Source organism: Hemiscyllium ocellatum, chromosome 51 (genome assembly GCF_020745735.1).
Source record: "Hemiscyllium ocellatum isolate sHemOce1 chromosome 51, sHemOce1.pat.X.cur, whole genome shotgun sequence".
NCBI classification, from domain to species: Eukaryota; Metazoa; Chordata; class Chondrichthyes; order Orectolobiformes; family Hemiscylliidae; genus Hemiscyllium; species Hemiscyllium ocellatum.
Window position 1 is genome coordinate 10267038 of NC_083451.1, and position 21276 is coordinate 10288313.

The window sequence follows — 21276 nt, forward strand, 5'->3', positions numbered from 1 at the left end:
AATTCTCTGAATCAGAACCAGAAGATCGTAGTAACCATCGCAACAGCTTCAACGTACACTAGTTAAAATTTCTTGAAGACCAAGACAAAAATTAGTTCGGTGCAACTTAGATGAATTGGCCATGCTAAATTGCCCGTATTGTTAGGTGAAGGGGTAAATGTATTGGAATGGGTTCAGATGGGTTGCTCTTCGGAGGGTCGTTTTGGACTTGTTGGGCCGTGGGGCCTGTTTCCACACTGTAAATCGTCTAATCTAATTTAAAAACAAAGACTAATTCAGAAAGTTTACTTACAAATCATTGAATTATAACATCATATGGGATAGACTTGACTCAACCATCCATCGCGTTTGTAACTCGGAAGTTATATTATAAACTACACGAGTCCCATTTCAAAACTTACACCATTGTCTTGATTGTCATTCAAGTACTCTTTAAAGAGTTTGAAGATTCACAACTCAACCGACCGTCCTCTGGTTGTCATCTTCCCTTTGAACCTCGAGCCTTTCAGCTAAAAAAAGGGCCACATTGCTATTGGATCTGCAGAGAAGGGGAAAAACTTCTTTACATTCCCCCAATCGATGCCCCCTATAGTCTTATTCTCTTATCTCTACTCGTAAGATCGCAACTTGACCTTATCCAGAATCTGTCTTCACAACTAAGCTGCTACATTCCCAGCAACATTTTCATGAATATCTTCGTGCACCCTGTCTAATGCAATCACATCCTTCTTATCGTACAGTGACCAGAACTGCACACAAAACTCCAATTGTGACTGAACCAAAGTCCTCCAGATTACCGACAGGAAATCCCTGCTGGTAAAGATACCTTTTTCACTGAACCATTAACCACTTCTGCCACACTGAGGGATCTTTATTTCCTCTGAGCTTCCTAGTATCCCATCACTCATTGAGTACTGTCTTGTCTTATGTCTACTGACAAGTAGCATCATCTCACGTTTATCAAAGTTAAATTTCATCTACCACTGACATGCCCAAATGAAAAATTTTTCTGTTTCTATCTGTAACCTGAAATTATCTTCCTCTCTACAATTTACCCTGTGAATAATTGTATCATCAAACTTAGTTATCACCCTAAACTTCCCCTCTGTTTATCCCACCAACCAGCCTCACCACAAACACACAGCACACATACACATTTGAATTTTAAGTATGCTAACATGTTTCTACTTATTACCTTCCTTACTGTGGGTAAGTATTTCCCTCTGATCTTTTACCGATCCTTCAAACTCAGCAAATACAATAACCCACCTCAATGAGAAGCAAAGGAGATGGTCTCATAATTCCTCACAAACAGTTCAAATAAACATAGCTGACAGTAAGAAGTAAGTTTGGAGTGCACATAGCAGGACTCGGTCCTAGAAAAGGCCAATATACAATTAATGATGCCAGAAGTTAAAGATGTTAATATTGTTGGATAGGGGATATAGCAAGTGATATTCAAAACATTCAGGGGCTGTGGGAACGATGCTGACTGAAGCAAGACCACCTAAGTCTGAGTTGGACAACACGGTGATATTTGGTGAATGTCAGGGTGAGATGTTAGAAATACAGTGGCAGTAGAAAGACAGAGCTCCTCAAAATTTGAGATGCGAAGCAATGGTATTAGGGAAGCAGGAAGTGATCCTACAAAGAGAGAGAACTCCATCCCTGCCAAACTAATAGAGTGCACCACGCCTAGCACTGCATGTTAACACGGGATATCAATCTGAAGATTTCGGCCTTTTGGCCAGGCATGTAGAAACAATTAGGGAATGGTATATGCTCACGACTGCGGTTTAGGAATCAATGGGTGGCAGCCATTTTAAAACACTAGCGTGCTGCAGCTTGATAAGGAATCTTTTGGAAGCCAAGGTAACAATCCAGCGGAGCATGCCAGTGACAGTGGAGGAAGATGATCAACATGGTAATGAACAATTGGATATAGTACCAGACAATTTGTGGTCGCAACATGATACAGATGGGGGGAGAGTGAAATCAGCTGGACAAGTGGAAATAAGGTTGAAAGCAGGAGTTGGGACAGCAGTCACATTTATGATGAATCAAGATATCTCAAGGGTTGGTATACCATCGGAAATCAGCTCAGAGACTGAGTCTATCTTCATCCAGAACGTAGTTAACTTGATGCTGCATTCTTTGAAAATCAAGCAGAGATTTGGAGGTGTATATCATCCCCAGTCTTAGGGTATGGTGGAAAGTATTCATGGGACATTGACAGCCAAATTAAACAAGATCTGTGCAAGCACCAACCTTAATTGGATTGATGTGATGCCGCTGGCTTTACAATCTAACACTACATGAGATGCTCGCACCGCTTGAGATGCTTACAGTTGCACTTATACAACCATGCCTTGACTGTGCTTGTCCATCGGTACGTCTCAGTGAAACTGATCTTACCTGACCATCTCTGTAAGCTGTGTGCTGTGCTCAATCTGAGGTCAAATCAGAGCCTGGTTGCCTGGAGCAGGCTGGTAATAAATGGCGAGGACACGGCAGGTACAGGGAGTGCTCTGTAGCTGTGGGAAATAAGTCTGAACCTATTAACCAGGACTTACATTACTCCCAGAGGAAGGGACTTCCAGGGAAACTATTACCAGATTTCCCGGGGTCATATCTCTAACACTGAAATGGATAGCAGCCGCTGACCCCGAAATAAAGGAGAGAGTGAAATACATCGAAGTGAGCTTTGAAGAGAAAGTCCAAATCCCCCACACAGGCAACGTTTTACTGTTTACTGAATCATCTCACTCACCTCTCAATTTCACGTTGTCACCCTCTGCCTCCTTTGCTATTATTCCCATTTCCTGTCAGTCTGCAAGTCTTTTGTTCTGTTTGTCTCTGTATGCCCCAAACATTTTTTACGGTTAACAATTCTTCCCTGATTTTCACTCCCTCCAGCTCCCACTGATTGCTGATAGCTCTCATTCTCTCGCTCGCTCTCTCTTTCTCTCTCCCCGTCTCTATTTATTTCTAACCATCCCGTGTATCATGCGATATCAATTAGTGCATCAGTGAAAATAACTTAAAATGAAGTTACAGCGAGTTATCAAGAAGGCTTGTGGCATTCTCTGATTCATTGCAGGAGGATTTGTACAAAAATAAGTAACATTGTTCTGCTCTCTGTCACATTACCCTGATTCTCTCTTTAAATCTCTCACTGATCCCAGAATTTACTACAAAACTCGGATAGAGATACAAAGTAAATCAACATAGACCTTCCCATGCAAGTATTTGAAATGTGAATTGCAGGGTTTCACTTTTTTTTAAATATGTTAGGCATTGTTCCAAGTAACTCATCTCAAACTGTGCCTACTGCCACTGCAAAGAGAATGTTTTACCCAAACTCTGTTCCTTGACTCACAACCTGACTTTACCTCTTTCAGTTTGCGCAGAGCAGCTGGTGACCTATTATGGGAGAAGACACTTCGCCTTCCTGGTGGCTTTACCTGCTTCCCAGTGCGGAAAGACCTACAGTGATGCAGACTTGAACGCCAGCAGATCAATGCATCCTTTAATTACCTACGATGTGAACATTTTCCTGAACTCCCGAAATGGAAATTACCTCAGTGTCTTCCCGAATAGCGGCAGTCGTTGCCCAGAAAGTAAATTAGTGAACCTCGCCCAGATCAACGGGATCCGCACCGTGGATCAGCTTTTCCAAACTCTGCTGAATAACAGAATCCAGCACAATAACCAGCCAGTGGGCTGTATAATTCTCTACACCACCTACAGCCCAAGTCTCGATCACTGTTTCAGTAACACGGGGAATTGTGAGATCTTCTTTTAACCTTCTTCTCTCTAAGCAAAAATGCAATAAGTACCTCAGCCTTCTTCATAGGACCTTCCCTCCGTACCAGGCAACATCCTGAAAAATATCCTCTGCACCATTTCCAAAGCTTCCACATCCTTACTATAATGCAGTGAGCAGAACTGTGCACAGTACTCCAAGTGTGGCCACACCAGAGTTTTGTACAGCTGCAACATGACCTCATGGCTCCAAAACTCTATCCCACTATTAATAAAACCTAACATACGTATGTCATGTTAACAACCCTTCAACCTGGGTGGAAACTTTCAGGGCTCTAACATGGACACTGAGATCTCTCTGCTCATGCACACGACCAAGAATCTTACCATTAGCTGAGTACTCTGCATCTATGTTATGCCTTCTAAAGTGGATCACCTCTCACTTTGCCGCATTAACCTCCATTTGTCACCTCTCTGCCCAGCACTGCAGCTTTCTATTTCTCAATGTAACCCACAACATCATTTGTCTCGATCTGCACCTCCACCAACATTAATGGCCTTCGCAAATGTACTAACCTGGGCTTCTATACTCTCATCCACATCATTTATAAAACTGACCAACAGCAGTGGCATCAAAACATATCCTTGCAGTATACCAGAAGTAACTGAATTCCAGGATGTAACAATTCCCATCAACCACCACCCTCTGTATTCTTAGAGCCAATTAATGATCCAAACCTCGAGATCACCCTCAATCCCATGCCTCCGTATTTTCTGTGATAGCCAACTGTGGAGAATCTTATCAAACGCCTTTCTGAAAATGAGATGTTTGACAACAATATTTGAAAGGGTTCAGAAAAAGATTTCCAAGGATGATGCCAGTGTTGGAGGGTTTGAGCTACGGGGATAGGCTGAATAGAATGTATTCACTGTGATCTAACCTTGCTACACAGTCTATGGCTTAGCAATAGAGGAACCTTGTCGAAAACTGTTGTGGAGAAAATATAGAGAACCACCAGGAGACGCAGAGAGTTCTTCAAGACGTAGGCTTTTATTTGCGAAATAAAAACCGTGACACCGAGAAAGCTGATTCTCGAAAGCACCCCGACCTCAGGCTCCGTGGACTCTTATACCATTGTAATCATGTTTTTGTTAGCTTATCATCATGTCCAACTGCATGAATCAAGTACCTCACTCTAGGTACAAAATAAAGCATTATCACCTAATGTTATTCTCATGTCACCGTTAGATATTTATTGTTAACTCTGCTACAGTGATCTTCAATTGTAGACTGAACTATCATGATAATGATTTAACTATTCCATCTGTTACAATAGTCTCCTGTCTCAACCTCATTCTAGAAACAATTCATTAGCTATTTTAATGTCATGTCCCAAATATTTATAGACCCAATCCTGTCATAATAATACTAAACAGAGAAACTTGATTTATTACTTTTGTAATCTCATCTTGCCACAGTGACCTTTCATTCTTAATCTTACTCTGCTAATTGCTGTAAGAATGTTCCACTATGGTTATCCCATCTGGGCCCTGCCTTCACCAGAATACATATCCCAGTGGTCTTCATGCTTTACCCCTTCCCATACTTTCATGTTCTTTATTTTCCATATTGCCCCCTTTGAGACCTATTGGTCCCACCCATGAAAGAAGACAATAAGCTTAGCCTCTCTTGTGCCCAATACCAGAAATATAGATCCCAACATGGACAAAATAATTTTTGGAGTCGGAAACTTAAAGGATTATTCCTCCATTCCTGAGGTCCCTTGGGCCAAAGTCCAGCCCTCCAATAACCGGAACAGGAAAAAATACCCAAGATCCCTCACAATCTTGGACCCGCACCACGTTCTTCAGAAGTATCATCGACATCCCCACGTGGACATATTCCTCGCACTGTGGCAGTTGTTAGATCATAACCATCGAATAGTGGGGTTCCAACAGAGGAGTAAGCTTTTCCTGGGGTATCTGAAATGACCACAAGTTGCCGTGCAGTGACACGAACTAATAAGGACTTAACAAAAGGTAGAGCACAACAAAAGATGAAGGCAACAACAAGCAAATCTGCACCTACAGTAAGACCAATTTTGACAAACCATGCTCCCCAAGACCCTAATATAGTATTCAGCCAATCAAAAACCTGATGACCAAACCCCGCAATGTTTGTATTTTTATCTCCCTTCTTAGATTGTTTAGTCTTTCCATTGCTTCAGTCAAAGATCCCCCAGGGCTAGTGTTGTTAGGTATAAAGGTACAGCAATGGTCCACAACCATCACACAAACCCCGCTTTTTGCTTCCTGTGTCCAATCTAAGGCCTGTGTGTTTTGTCATGTCATTTTAGTGGTAGCATCCAATTGTTCTCCGAAGGCCACAACGGCATCATCAGTATAATTGATAAATCTCTGCTTTTTGTAACAAATGTAATTAATCCATTCAGCATTCTTGCTAATTTCCATCATTAGGATAAGAGCTTCCCAGTCCCTGGCAAGCTCATTGCGGGCCTTAAACTCGTTAGTAATACCTCTTGGCTGTCCTATACTATCAATCTGAATTGTCAGATCAGGGAGACACCGTCGCTTAGTTCGGCGACTGTAATGTAGCGTCAAGCTGCGCGTGGTGGTATAACTACCTTGAGTCGGAGCATTACACGGGCAAGGCTGCCACTCCAGTCTGTGGGCAACGTCATGCACAACCCTACTTTCTTACCTCAGCAAGTAAGTATCTGCCAGTGGGACACGTTGAGAATTTAAAACAGCTCCAAATGTGCTGCCCTCCTCCATTTGAATTGTATTCCCACAAAGACCCATAAAGTAGCCTGCTCGTGTGGAGCCGTTTCACTTAAAGCTTTCAAAACACAACCCTTCCCGTTTCCTGAATGCAGCCTCGGGAAATGTGTAATTAGTCTTACTGGTGAACCACGGGATAGTATATGAACACCACCGTTGGACTTGCTGCCAGCCCACGTCATCCTACTGACAGAATGTAGTGACCTGAAGTAGCAGGCACCAAAAGGGGGCAAAGGGATTGCCTGTAAGTTGATGAATCATTCGGGTAAATGGGTCGGCTAGAGTGCTGCAAACACCGTTCAGTACAGATGCTCAGGTTAAAAGGCATATGGACAACATAGTATGAGGGGGTTAACTTAGTACACAAGAAGTCATCCTTTCTAGCCATGACTGGGACGGTGTAGTTTGCCCATTGATACCAGTCATTGTCACGGGTGCGTACCCATGCTGGGGCAGCAAAGTAACCCTGGCATTAACTGTCCAGGTCTGCCAAGTTAATAGTCTTCAAGTCTGATTATTCAGGCCTGGCATTAGAGAGGTGGTTATCAGGTTCATTCCCCACCCCCCCCGCCACCCCAACCACCATGTCTCTGCATCCTTGCTGCCAGGAGGACTGTTCTCGACATCACCATACGTACCATTTCTGGAATGATCAGGATTCCCAAGAACTTCACCTGTACCTTGTTCAGAATTCTATGGAGGAGTACCAGCCTCCTGTGTGCCCTACCCGTGTCCATGTTTTTCAGACTTAACTCCACTTACCTCAGTGTTAAAGTTAATTTGTGCCGGTGAGAGAGCTTTAGTACAATCATTAAGTTGGTACCATATGTGTCGTCCTTCCACATGGATGTCGGTAGATGATGTCTTAATCACTAAGAAAGTTCTCTCTCCTTGACTCATTTCAGCATCTTCGAAATACCCGCACGTACACACAATCCCCGGGCTGACTAGGTACTTCCTCATTGACAGCTGTCAGTTCCATTTGTATTTCCAGCAAGTGGATAGTCTCATGTATCATAGGTTGCTGCTGCATATATTGCTTAAGTTCTGAGTTTAACTGCTCCAAGCTAGGCCCTTTATGTGGGCCTCTCCACCTGAGCACTGGCATAGGTCTACCTGTGAGCATCTCAAGCAGAGTGATAGATTGGAAAGCCAGCGGCAGCACATCAATCCATTTAAGGTTGGTGCTTGTGCAGATCTTGTTTAATTTAGCTGTCAATGTCCCATGAATTCTTTCCATCATACCCTGTGACTGGGGATGGTATACTCATCCAAACCTCTGTTTGACTTTCCAAGAATGCAGCATCAAATTAACTAGGTTCTGAATGAAGGCAGACGCATTCTCTGAGCTGATTTCCGATGGTATACCAACGCTTGAGATATCTTCATTCGTTATAAACGTCACTAATGTCGCAGCTCCTGCTTTCAACCTTATTTCCCCTGGTCCAGCTGATTTCACTCTCCCCCCATCTGTATCTTGTTGCGACCGCACATTGACTGGTACTGTACCCAATTGCTCATTCCCATATTGATCATCTTCCTCCACTGTCACTGACATGCTCCGCTGGGTTGTTACCTTGGCTTACTTTGGATTCCCTATCATGTTGCAGCACGCTAGTGTTTTCATTGAGCTGCCATCCCTGGGTTCCCAAACCCCTGTCGTGAGCATATACCATTCCCTAATTGTTTCTACATGCATGGCCATAAGGCCTGAATCTTTAGATAGATATCCCTTATTTACCAGTAAGGCTACATGCAGTGCAGAGCTTGGTACACTCTACCAGTTCAGCAGGAATGGATTTCTCTCTATTTGCAGAATCACTTCCTGCTTCCCTAATAACATTGCTTCATTTCTCACATTTTTTGGAGCACTGTCTTTCTACTGCCACTGTCTTTCTACCACCTCATCCTGAGATACATCAAATATCACTCAGCTCAGACTTAGGTCGTCTTGCTTTGATCAACATCGTAAACACCTCTGCTTCCAACATCCACCAAATCTCTTGCTCTATCCACTCTCGAATAAACATTAACCTCTTTAACTTCTGGCATCATTAACTGTATATTGGCCTTTTCTACCACCGAGACCTGCTATGTGCACTCCAAAATTACTTCTAACTGTCAGTTATGTTTATTTGAACTCTTTGTGAGTAATTATGAGACATCTCCTTTGATTCTCATTGAGGCGAGTTATTGTGTTTGCTGAGTTTGTAGGAACTGTAAAAGAGCAGTGGGAAATACTTACCCACAGTTAGGAAGGTAATAAGTAGAAACATGTTAGCATCCTTTACATTCAAATGCGTATATGTGCTGTGTGTTAGTGGTGAGACTTGTTGGTGGGATAAACAGAGGGGAGGTTTAGGGATGATGAGTAAGTTTGATGATACAAATATTCACAGGGTGATTGGTAGTGAGGAAGCTAATCTCAGGGTACAGATAGAAGCAGACAAATTTGTCAATTGGGCATGTGAGTGGTAGATGAAATTTAACTTTGATAAATGTGAGATGATGCTTCTTGCCAGGAGGCTCAAGAGAAGACAGTACTCAGTGAGTGGTGGGATACTAGGAAGGTCAGAGTAAATAAGTATCCCTCAGTGTGGCAGAAGTGGTTCATGGTTCATTGATAAACGTATCTTTACCAGCAGGGATTTCCTGTCAGTGCTCTGGTGGACTTTGGTTCAATCACAACTGGGGTTTTGTGTGTAGTTCTGGTCACTGTACGATAAGAAGGATGTGATTGCATTAGACAGGGTGCACAAAGACATTCGTGAAAATGTTGCTGGGAGAGTAGCAGTTTAGTTGTGAAGACAGATTCTGGAAAAGGTCGAGTTGAGATCTTATGAGTAGAGATAAGAGGATAAGACAATGAGGGGAGTGTATTGGGGGAATGTAAAGCAGTTTTTTCCCCCTTCTCTGAAGATCCAATAGCAATGTGCCCATATTGTAGCTGAAAGGTTCGAGGTTCAAAGGGAAGATGACATCCAGAGAATGGTCGGTTGAGTTGGCAATCTTCAAAATCTTGAAAAAGGACTTGAATGACAATCAAGATAATGGTGTAAGTTTTGAAATGGTCCTCGTGTAGTTTATAATATAATTTTCGAGTTACAAACACGAGGGATCGATGAGTCAAGTCTGTCCCAAATGATGTTATCATTTAAGGATTTGTAACTTAAATTTCGGAATTTGTTTCGGGTTTTAGATTCGATTAGTCGATTACCAATGTGAAAACAGGTCCTATAGCCCACAAGTCCACACTGACCCACCGAAGACCAACCCACCTAAACCCATTCCAATACATTTCCCCCTTCACCTAACACTACGGGCAATTTAGCATTGCCAATTCATCGAAGTTGCACCTAATTTGTTTTTGTCTTCGTTTGGAGGAATATTAACTAGTGTACATTCAAACTACTGTGATGTTTACTATGAACTTTTGGTTCTGAGTGAGAGAATTCATTCACAGATAGATTTTGCCAAACAAGTTGCAGAAGTGAATTAAAAGGAAAGCAACAATATAACCATGTTGAGTAGAACGCCTCTTAACGAATTCTACAATGAGAGGCATTGAATGACCGAATACCCTCGGGAACAACAATTGTCCTCAGTGAAAAGAAGTGCAAAAAATATTTTTGGGACTAATTGTGATAGAAATAAAGCAAGTCTTGTTCTCTGAAGACAACCTGCAATTCGCATTTGAGACCCAAGAGGATCCAATTAATTCAGAACTTGGGCTATTCAAATTGGCTTAGTGAAAAACATCCTTAAAGTGTACCTGTTGGGATACATTGGTTGTTGAAAATGATTAAAAGGTGGAAAGTGTCATCATAATTTCCCAGTGGATATACCACACAATATAAAGTAATGTCTCTGACACTGTATTACCTCCAATTCCAACAGATTAACAGCTGCAGCAAGGGAACGTTAGTGCCAAAAACAGTAAAATGCAGCTTCCAAGGCAAATGGTTAAAGAAGTTTACTACACCATCATTGCTGTTGTTGGAATTCCTGGTAAGTCTTGGAACCACTCAGGTTGTACATATGTCTGCATCTTCTAATTAGAATTATTCAGAATGTGGGTTCCTATTCAAAGAGGAACAAGGAACCCCAATGCCCCAGTGTTACCGGGAGCATCATTCAAAGTAAAATGATACTGAGTGTGGTTTACTAACTGGAGGGGGACACCTTGCCCCAGTGGCTTTGCGCATAGGAGTTTGAATCTAAACGCAGTTGATTTGTAAAGTGATCACTTTCCATTACTTTGTGATGTGTGTCCTCCTTGGGAGGAAGATGTTTTGATAAGGACGTTGCACCAGTTAGTTTTAAGGCAATATTATTAAAAAGCAAAATAAATTTAATAGGAAAACATTCTGATGCAATAAATAATGGCACTTGTAATATTATGGCACTTGTAATATTATGGCTCTGATAAATAATTGAATTAGAGAGGATTACAGAAAAGAGAGAGAATACAATAAAGAATGTTGTATAATCATACAGAAAATCTTGAAGAAGATTTTTGACTTCAGGCATCTTCGTGAGATTCTGCTGGCTGTCTACCTAATTCATGTTACTGGCAGAGCTCATAAATCTAATTTTCCAAGTCGAGAGCATTTGTCTTCCTTTCTTGTGATAATGATAAACGTTCTGACTCTGACAGATGTCCAACCGCATCACACAATCCCAAATTTTTGTTCTACACCTTCTGACCATTCAACATAACCATGTGTTATACTTTAAAGTGCGACAAACTCCGAATTGTTTGACTTGCCTTACAAAACATTTATTCCTTTATCAGATGTTCCTATTTTTATCGTTTTTTTAAATGAACTGAAATAAAATCTCCGCGTTCTTAACGTATAGATCATAAACATATACTGACATCAGGAAGTCTTAAAGAATCTGGAGTCAGTGAGATTACAACTCTCTTTATTATTACACTGCCTACGGATAAGATGGTTCTGGCACTGAAAGGACAATCATCTCAGCTGTCATACATCAATGCATGAATTCTGCAAGGTCGTGTCCTTAGCCCCAAACTCTGCGTTTGCCTCACCAATGCCCTTCCTTCCACTTGTCATGTCCAAAGCGAAGATGTTTGCAAACGATTACACCACGTTCACCACAGTTTGTAATTCCTCATATAATGAAGACATTTGCGTCCCAAAACTTCATGATATCATCTAGCTTGGCATGGTCATCGATAAATAACATTCGCACTCTCCAAAAACCAGACAATAATAATCTTAAGCAGTTAGAATCTACCAAACACCCATTGACCTACAATGCCATTACCATCCCTGCCTGCATGATGAGAATCTTAGCGTTGCACGTTTGAAACGCACACTTCCAGTCCAACTTGTCCATGCCGAATAAGTTCTGCATTTCATAGAATCCACATCGTGTGGAAACAGGCAGCTCAGTCCAACAAGTCTACATTCAATCCCACTCCGTTCTCCGCTGCATTTCCAATGGCTCACGCTCCTAACCTACACATCCCTGAACACCAGGGAAAATTTAGCATTGTCATACCACCTGAAATGTGCATTTTTGGACTTTTGTAGAAAGTTGGTGCATCCGGCAGAAACTGATGTAAAACACGGGGAAAACGTGTAAACTCAACATAGGCAGTCTCAGTGAGGCTGTAATCTCACCTGACTCCCTTGTACTGTGAGACATCAGTGCAAACCACAGAATCATTGTGCCATCCAAAGACCTCTACACTTCTCCTATTCATGCACCTGCCCACATGCGTTTTGATCATTACATCTGCACCGGTATTTATAAATTCTGCGGCAGTTCATAACAAAATTAAATCACCTTCTGTGTGAAACAATTGCCCATCAAGAGTCTCCGATTCGTTGTTTTACTGATTCCGGGTGTTTTTTGTGAGTGTTTTGTTATGGGAAACTACAGTTCGACAATGTAAAGGAAAATAAATACCTTCTCCCGACCAACCCCTCCACCGCCCCCAAAAAGACGTATTGAGGACCTGGTCGTGTTTCTGAGATTAATGTTCTGCCCATGTGATTCTGTTTGTCTTTTGAAAGTGCAAGTTATTTCAGTTGAGACGAGCTACTGTAGTGCTTCGCATGACATTGTACTGAACAAAAAGAAACCTGAGTCCTAAAATTCAACATTAATCTAGAAAATTCAATTAATCATTTCAAATCTATTTTCTTTCATCTTACAGTTAGTGCTGGCAATTGCATTCTTATCTCGGAGCAAGTGTGGCCTGTCAACATGTTCCGCTCGCTATCTCGTAGCCATGGCAGTGTCTGATCTACTGTTCATTATTTTTGACATCATATTTGTTCGGTTTTCTTACTATTATTATCCGGTGTCTTTTCTGGACATCACTCCTGTTTGTATTGTTCTGCACGTCCTGAGCTACTTTACTGTGGATTGTTCTGTCTGGTTCACTGCTGCTTTTACATTTGATCGATTTGTAGCCATTTGTATTCATCAGATGAAATCTCAGTATTGCACAGCGAAAACAGCAATGAGAGTTCTAGCAACAATCTGCATTTTCTTCTCTTTAAAGAATATTCCCAAATATTTCATATATGAATCCGAATGGATCATTAATAATATTCCATGGTTTTGTTACATCAAAGACAGTTTTTATGACAATGAACATTGGGTGAGTTTTGCATATATTGAAATATTTTTAACACCATGTCTCCCATTCATTTTTATTGTCTTCCTCAACATTCTGACCGTCAGACACATCTTTGAGGCGGTTCAGGCTCGTAAAGGACTGAAGGGTCAGAGAAAATCAGACATTGACCCAGAGATAGACAGCAGAAAGAAATCTGTGATATTACTGTTTGCCATATCCGCCAATTTTATCCTTCTCTGGTTTGTGTATATTTTATATATGTTCAATGTTTTTTATTATGCGGATGATTTTGATCTCTTTGAACAAGTTGCATACATGCTGCGGGACCTAAGTTGCTGCACAAATGCAGTTATTTATGTGGTGACACAGAAAACTTTAGAGATCAGTTAAAGTATGCCGTGAAATATCCAGTTATAAAAACAATTCAGTTGATGAATAAATCCAAGTGACTGAGAGCCAACATGAGATGCAGCAGAAAATGGAACGAGGTGTCCACGTGAGGAATGAACGAAATGGAAAAAAAGGAGTAGCAACAGGATTTTGTTGTTTTTTCCAATGAGAAAGAAATGACTCCATCCAAGGAGCAACACGGAAGAGACGAGAGGAACAAAGTCAAAGTAAACTGCTGATAGCAATGAGCAGCAGAATATGGAAAGGTAAACAACAAAGCACAAACGGAAAGAGGAATGATTCATGCCTCAGAAAAAAAAATCTCCCTAGTAATCACTGCACAGCAAGTGAAGCACACACAAAACTAAACTATCTGGTGAATGTATCATCGTTCTCTGCAGGTCAGAGTGGGAAACCCTTTCTCACAGAATTCTCGGATCCACACAGCTGGACAAATTACAAAAGCATGAGCATCTTCCAATTAAAGAAAAATAAATGGCGTACTGTATAAAATATGTTTTTAAATTAAAAATGTGTTTCCAGGGATGCCTCGTTTCCATTCAGTTCCCCCGGCTTGATCGAGATATCTGTTCGTTCCTTTGTTTATTTTTCTCATGATTTATGTAATCTGAGACAGAGGAACGGAAAAATGTTGCTGTATGATCTAATCCTTTTTTTTTAGATATTTAGCTATAAAAGGTCTTTTTCACAAATTTACTGTTTTCTAAGCTGTTGCGTTGGTTTGGAAATTTTGGGGAAAAGAAAGATTAGAATAAAAATGACCCTTTTCAAAAAGACGGAGATACAAAGGCAAAAACCTTGTGCTCAAAGTATTAAAGCAGAAAGAAACCGACACAACTGCTTGACACAGCTGTTTCAGGGAAGTATCTTTGGACATCGAAGTGTGTCTGCGAAAAAATTAACCAACAGTCAAACTCCAAGATGTACTTGGAGGAACGTGCGAGAGAGAGCTCGCAGCACAGGAGCAGATAAGTGCATAGGTTTTAAAATATTTTAAGTGGAACCTCACTGCCCTGTTTTTGGAAGTCTGCAATAGTGAAGAGTGTGGATTCTTTGTGATGATACGTTTATTGAGTTTTGCCACTTGATTAATTTTAAAAATACAAAATATTGATCCTGAAGTTGCCTGGAGCAGTGCTTTATTAGAGCAGTAAGACTGTGCTATTACTTGTCACTATAGATCGTTCAGGTGTAAAGATTGCCTTTAGGAGAGTGATGTGCCCTTCCTCTACAATGTGAGGGGTTAGGGAGAGTTTCCATGCTATGGTTGAGTATGTTGGCAGTAAGTGTGTTTGGTTATGAATTCAATCAGATTATTTTGATCAGCTGGAACGGCAGTTAGAGGCAGTGAAGAATTTACAGGAGCCTAGCAGTTATAGGAAGGGGGAAAATCCGCAGATACAGTCATGTAGATGGGTTACGTCTATTAAAGTTGGGAAGAAGAGGCAGGTAGTGCTGGAGTTTCTAGTGGCTATCGCCATCTCAAAGAAGTATGGTGCTTGGGATGTACTCGATATGGATCTCAGATGCATGAAGAACCATCAGTCAAGTTTCTGTCACCAAGCCAGGCTTTAATGTAACGTAAAGTGTCAGGGTAGAGAGACGAGGGTGGGGGTGGGGAGAAAATGGCATAGAATACAATAGGTGAGTGGGGGTGCGGATGGAGGTGATAGGTCAGGGAGGACGGTGGAGTGGACAGGTGGAAAAGAAGATAGACTAGTCGCACAGGATATAGGGATGGTGCTGAGCTGGAGGTTGGGAACTGGGGTGAGGTGGGGGGAAGGGGAAATGAGAAAACTGGTGAAGTCCACATTGATGCCCTAGGGTTGAAGTTGTCCGAGGCGGAAGATGAGGCGGTCTTCCTCCAGGCGTCGGGGTAGTGAGGAAGCGGCGGTGAAGATGGCCCAGGACCTGCATGTCATCGACTGAGTGGGAGGGGGAGTTGAAATTTTGGGCCAAAGGGCGGTATGGTTGGTTCGTGTGGGTGTGCCAGAGATGTTCCCTAAAACAGAGCGCTAAAAATAGAAAGCAGGTGAACCCTAAGGCAGAGTAAGAAAATGAATCAAAAGAGAACAGGGAGTATCATTTTTGTTAAGGGATAGCATTACATCCAAATATAATCTAAGCTGAGCCTATACGGGAAATGAGAATTCTCTGGCGGCTGTAGGAAACCCCTAAGGATTTCGATTGCATCATCACGAATAAAAGAATGACTAGAGTACGATTAGGGCAAATGTAGCATTGTAGTGCAAAGTGGTGCGTGGAGTCAGAGGAGATAGATTAAGCTCTAAATAAACATATTTCTTCAGTCTTCACACTAGAAAAAAACAATGTGTGAGAGGATAATACTGAAATACAAGCCACGAGACTAGATGCCATGGCGGTGCATATGGAGGAGGTGTTAGCAGTTCTGGAAACTATGCAAATAGATAAGTCCCCTGGGCTTGATAGGTTTTCTCCTCGGATTCTAAGGGAAGTCAAGGAGGAGATTATCCAGGCTTTGGGTTTGATTTTTATATCGACATTGTCTACAGGATTCGTGCCAGAAGACTGGATGATAGCAAATATTCCCGTGTTCAAAAAGGGAAGTAGAGACAACCGTGGAAGTTATAGAACTGTGAGCCTTACTTCGGTTGTCTGCAAAGTTTTGGAAATTGTTGTTAGAGACAGGATTTATAATCATCGAGAGATGAATAAGTTCATGAGGGATAGTTAACACGGTTTTGTGAAGGGTAGGTGGTGCCTCACGTGTTTTAGTGAGTTCTTTGAGAAGCTGACCAAGCAGGTGGATGGTGGTAAAGCGGTTGATATCGTCGATATGAATTTCAGTAAAGTGATTGATAAGTTTCCCGCTATAGGCTATTGCACAAATATGGAGACATGGGATTGAGGGTGATATAGCAGTTTGGATGAGAAATTAGCTAGCTTAAAGCAGACAGAAGGTGATGGTTGATGGGAAATATTTATCCGGGAGTTTGGTTATTAGTGGCGTTCTGCAAGGATCTGTTTTCGTGCCACTGTTTTTCATTTTTATAAAAGGCATGAATGTGGGCATCGAAGTGTGGGTTAGTAAATTTGCGGATGACACTAAAGTTGGTTGAGTTGTGGATCGTGGTGAAGGATGTTGTATCTTACAGAGATATATAGATGAGCTGCATAGCTGGGCAGACAGTTGGCAAATGATTTTTAGTGTGGAAAAGTGTGAGGTGATTCACTTTGGAAGAAGTAACAGGAATACAGAGTACTGGGCTAATGGTAATGTGAGAAACAATGCTCACTCACTTCAATAATTTCAGTCCGAGACAAGATCTGAATCAGTAGTGTCATTTATTTCACACTTGCAAGTGGATGTGATGTCCACAAGGCAGGAAGAAAACACACTGAATTCAACAAATACTCGATATTTATATAATTTGTATAATATAACTTTTTTTTTCTTATTTCATTGTTCCCCCCACCCCCCACCCCCTTCCCCGTTTACATCCTCCACTTCAATAAGCCCGGTTCTCATGACTCCTGTTTTTCTCTTGTCTTGTCCGGCCGTTTCTGTGACAAAATGCTTATTTCTGGACTCACAGGGCCATGTGACCTCATCCCATCCTCTGCTTACAATTATCTGCTCCTTCCATCTGTGCTGCCCCTCACAGCATTTTATCACTAAGCTCTTTTAATTGATGTTTGGTCCTGTGTTTCTGTAAAAGTGGGAAGCTAATGTTTATACCAACTGTTTATCCAGGCATATTAAGTTTAACTGCCTCTCTTCACAGCATTTTATCTAGTGCCTGTATTTCTACCATTGTTTTGCAGCCCCGTTTGTTTCTTGCATACATTTTTAGCTGATACAAAAAAAATCAATGATGCATTTCCTCCACATAGTTTCCATTCTTGTTGACTCAGTTCCTGGCTGAAACAATTACACACTGATGTGAGTTCATTTATTTTTATATAATCAATTATAAATGCCGAATTGCAGAAGTAACATTAATTTACCTATATCCCACAGTAAGATTCTTGGTAGTGTAGATGAGAAGAGAGATCCTGGTGAAAGGTACTTAAGATCCTTGAAAATTACCGCCAAGGTTGAGAGGAGAGTAAGAAGGTAGACAGTTTGTTAGCTGTTACTGACCGAGGGATTGAGTTTCGGATCCACGAGATCAAAAACAACAATGGTACAACTACATTTGGATTTTTGCATACAGTTCTGGTCACCGCATAACAGGAAGGATGTGGATGGTTTGGAAATGTTTCAGCGGGGATTGCCAGTTGTGGAGGGAAGGTATTACGTGGAATGGTTGAGAGATCTGAGGGTGTTTTCGTTACAGAGAAAAAGATTGAGATGCGACCAAAATGATTCATATAAGGAAATCAGACATTTAGGTAGGTTGGACAGTGAGAGCCTATTTCCTCTGATGGTACTGGCTAGCACGAGGGGATGTAGTTTTAATTTGAGGGGTTATAGATATAGGACGAACATCAGATGTAGTTTATTTACGTCGAGAGTTGTAGCGCTGTGGAACGCATTGCCTGCAACAGTGGTAGTCTCGCCAACTTTCAGAGCATTTAAATTGACATTGGAATAGGTATATGGAGGAGAATGGAACACTATGGGTTAGATGGGCTTCAGGGTGATTCCACAGGTCGGCGCAACATCGCGGGACAAAGAGAACGTAACGTTTGATGTTCTGTGTTCCTAAGGAGGATGCACTTGGTAACTAGGGATGTGGAGCGGGAACTTAGAAAGGAATGATTATCTTATCGGGATTATACTATACACCCTACAATAATCAACTGGAAATTGATAAACAATCTCGCAACGGGATCGTAGTTATCCGTAAGAATAACACAATGGTAATGGTCGGGAATTTTAGACTTGGAAACATAAACTAAAATTGCCACAGTTTGAACAGTTTAGACGGAAAGGAATTTGTCAAGTGTATGTAAGAAAACGTTCTAATAAATTATGTGGATGTCCCGACGAGAGACAGTGAATAACTTAACTTACTCTTGGGAAACTATGCAGAGCAGGTCATTGAGGTGTCAGTGGAGGAGCACGTTGGGTCAGAGGCCATAACTCTATAGTTTTAAAACAGTAATGGGAAAATATAGATCAATCCTAAAACTTAATTTTCTAAAGGGGAGGAAGGCCAATTCTGAAGGCATTAGGAAAGAAATTTCCGAAGCTAACTGGGGGCGAATATTCGCCAGTGAAGCAACACTGATAATGATAATCCAGAGACAGTATGTTCCTGTTCGTTTGAAGGACATTGCTCGTCTGAAAAGGGAATACTGGATCACTAGAGAAATTGAGGTTGTGGTTAAGAAAAAGAAGAAAGCATATGTCAGGGATCGCCAGCAGAGATTGAGTGAGTCATGAGTATAAAGGTAGTCGGAATATACCTGAGAGGGGAATCAGGAGTGTGAAAAGGGGACATGAGATAACTTTGGCAAGTAGGATTAGTGATAATCCAAGCACATGTTATAAATAAAAGAAGGACAAAATGCTAACTCGGCGGAGAGCAGGGTCCCTTAAATGTCAGCAATGCCACCGATGAATGGAGCAGCAGGAGGTGGGGATATTCTAAACGAGTATTTTATAAACGAGTGTTTACGATGAAGAAGAAAATGGAAGGTGGGGAAAATCAATCGGGATATCTTGAAAAATGTCCATATTAGAAGGGAGCAGGTGCTGGATGTCTTAAAATGCATATAGGTGGATTAATCTCAGGACTTTATCAGGTATACTCCCGATCTCTGTGGGAAGCTGGAGAAATGATTGCTGTGCACTTTGCTGAGATCTTCGCTTCATCAATAGTCAGAGGTGACGTGCTACATGACTGGCTGTTCACCGAAGTGGTGTCACTGTTTGAGAAAGGGAGGAAGGAACTGAGTACCAAAAAAAAGCTAATATCAGTGTTGGGCTCATTTTTGGAAGGACTCCTGAGGAAGACGATTTGCAAGTATTTGGAATGACAAAGATTGATTAGGGATAGTCAACACTGTTAATGCTTGAGAAGTCATGTCTCACTAACTTGACTGAATTTTTTGAAGAAGTAACAGTAGATGAATGATGAGGGCAGAACGGTGGACGTGATTCTTGGGGTTTTTCATGATGCCTTTGCAAAATTTCATATGGTAGAGTGTTTAGCATGGTTAGATCACATGGAATACAGGGATAACTGCCTTTTCCTGTCCAGAACTGGGTCAAAAGTAAAAGAGAGGCGGTGGTGTTGGTTGTTTGCTTTCCAGGCTAGAGGCCTCTGACCAATGCTTTGCCAGAAGCAATCGGTGTTCGGTCCACTGTTTTTCGTTATTTTTTTAAATGATTTGAATGTGAGCTTAGGAGTTATTGTTCGGAAGTTTACAGCTGTCACCAAAACTGCAGATGCAGTGGACAGCGAAGAACGTTATCTCAGAGTACAATGGGAACTTGATCAGTTGGACCAGTGGGCGGAGGAGTGGCAGATAACGTTTAATTTGGATAACTGTGATGTGCTGCATTTTGGAAAGGCAAAACAGTACAGGATATATGCAGGTAATGCATATGTTCATGTTCATGCGGGTGTGTTGCTGAACAACGAGACCTTGTAGTGAATGTTCATAGTTCCTTGAAAGTGTATTTTCAGGTAGATAGGATAGAGGAGAAGGCGTTTCGTTTGCTTACCTTTACATTTCAGTGTATTGAGAATAAGAGTTGTGAGGTCCTGTTGCTGCTGTACACGATATTGGTTCGGCCAATGGATGAAAATTACATGGAATTCAGGTCTCCCTCCTCTTAGAAGGATGTAATGAAACTTGAAAGAGTTCAGAAAAGACTCACGATAATGTCGGCATTTGAGGGTTTGAGGTATAGTGAGACATTGAACTGCCTGGAGCTGTTTTCCCTGTAACGATTGTCACAGAGGAGGGAACATTTGATTTTTTTTATTTATAAAATCATGAGGGCCTTGGAGAGAGTAATCAAGATTGTATTTTCCATGGGCTGGGCAATCCAGTAATAGAGGCAATGGCTTTAGGGTGAGGGGGGAGGAATTCAATAGCAACTTAAGGGGTATTGTTTTTGTTATGCAGTACATGATGTGTATATGGAATGAGCTGTTAGAGGAAGTGACGAAGGCTGGCACATTTCGAACATTTATTGAACGTCTGGATGCGTATATAACCAGGAAGAGGTTCGAGGGAAATGGGCCAAATGGGACTTAAATGGACCGAGGATATCTGGTCAGCATGGATGAGTTGGAAACGAGTGTCTGTTTCCATGTTGGACAACACGACGAGACACCAATAAGAGCATGGCTGAACTGTGATCTAACCCCTCATTTCTTCCTTTGTCCCTTACCTGCAACATCTTCGTCTTCAATTCGATTAAATAGTAACAGACGTCCCGTTGTGTTAAGGAATACACATGGTCGTCCTCATCCCTTGTGGCATGTCCTGCTACCTCACACAGCACCTGATTTCAGGTCAGTATGTAGTACAGAAGCCACTCGGTGCCGGGGGGAGGTGTGTCTTGAATACATTAAATCGTTGATATCATCGACGAAATTCCAGTCTCTAACACCATATTAATTAAACATGTGAATATGACATTGAGAGTTGGAAGAGATAAAGCTGAATTTTATTTTCTGTCGCATTCTGTTCCTCAATCAACATTATTTTTGGAGTGTTTCTGTTCCGTGAGG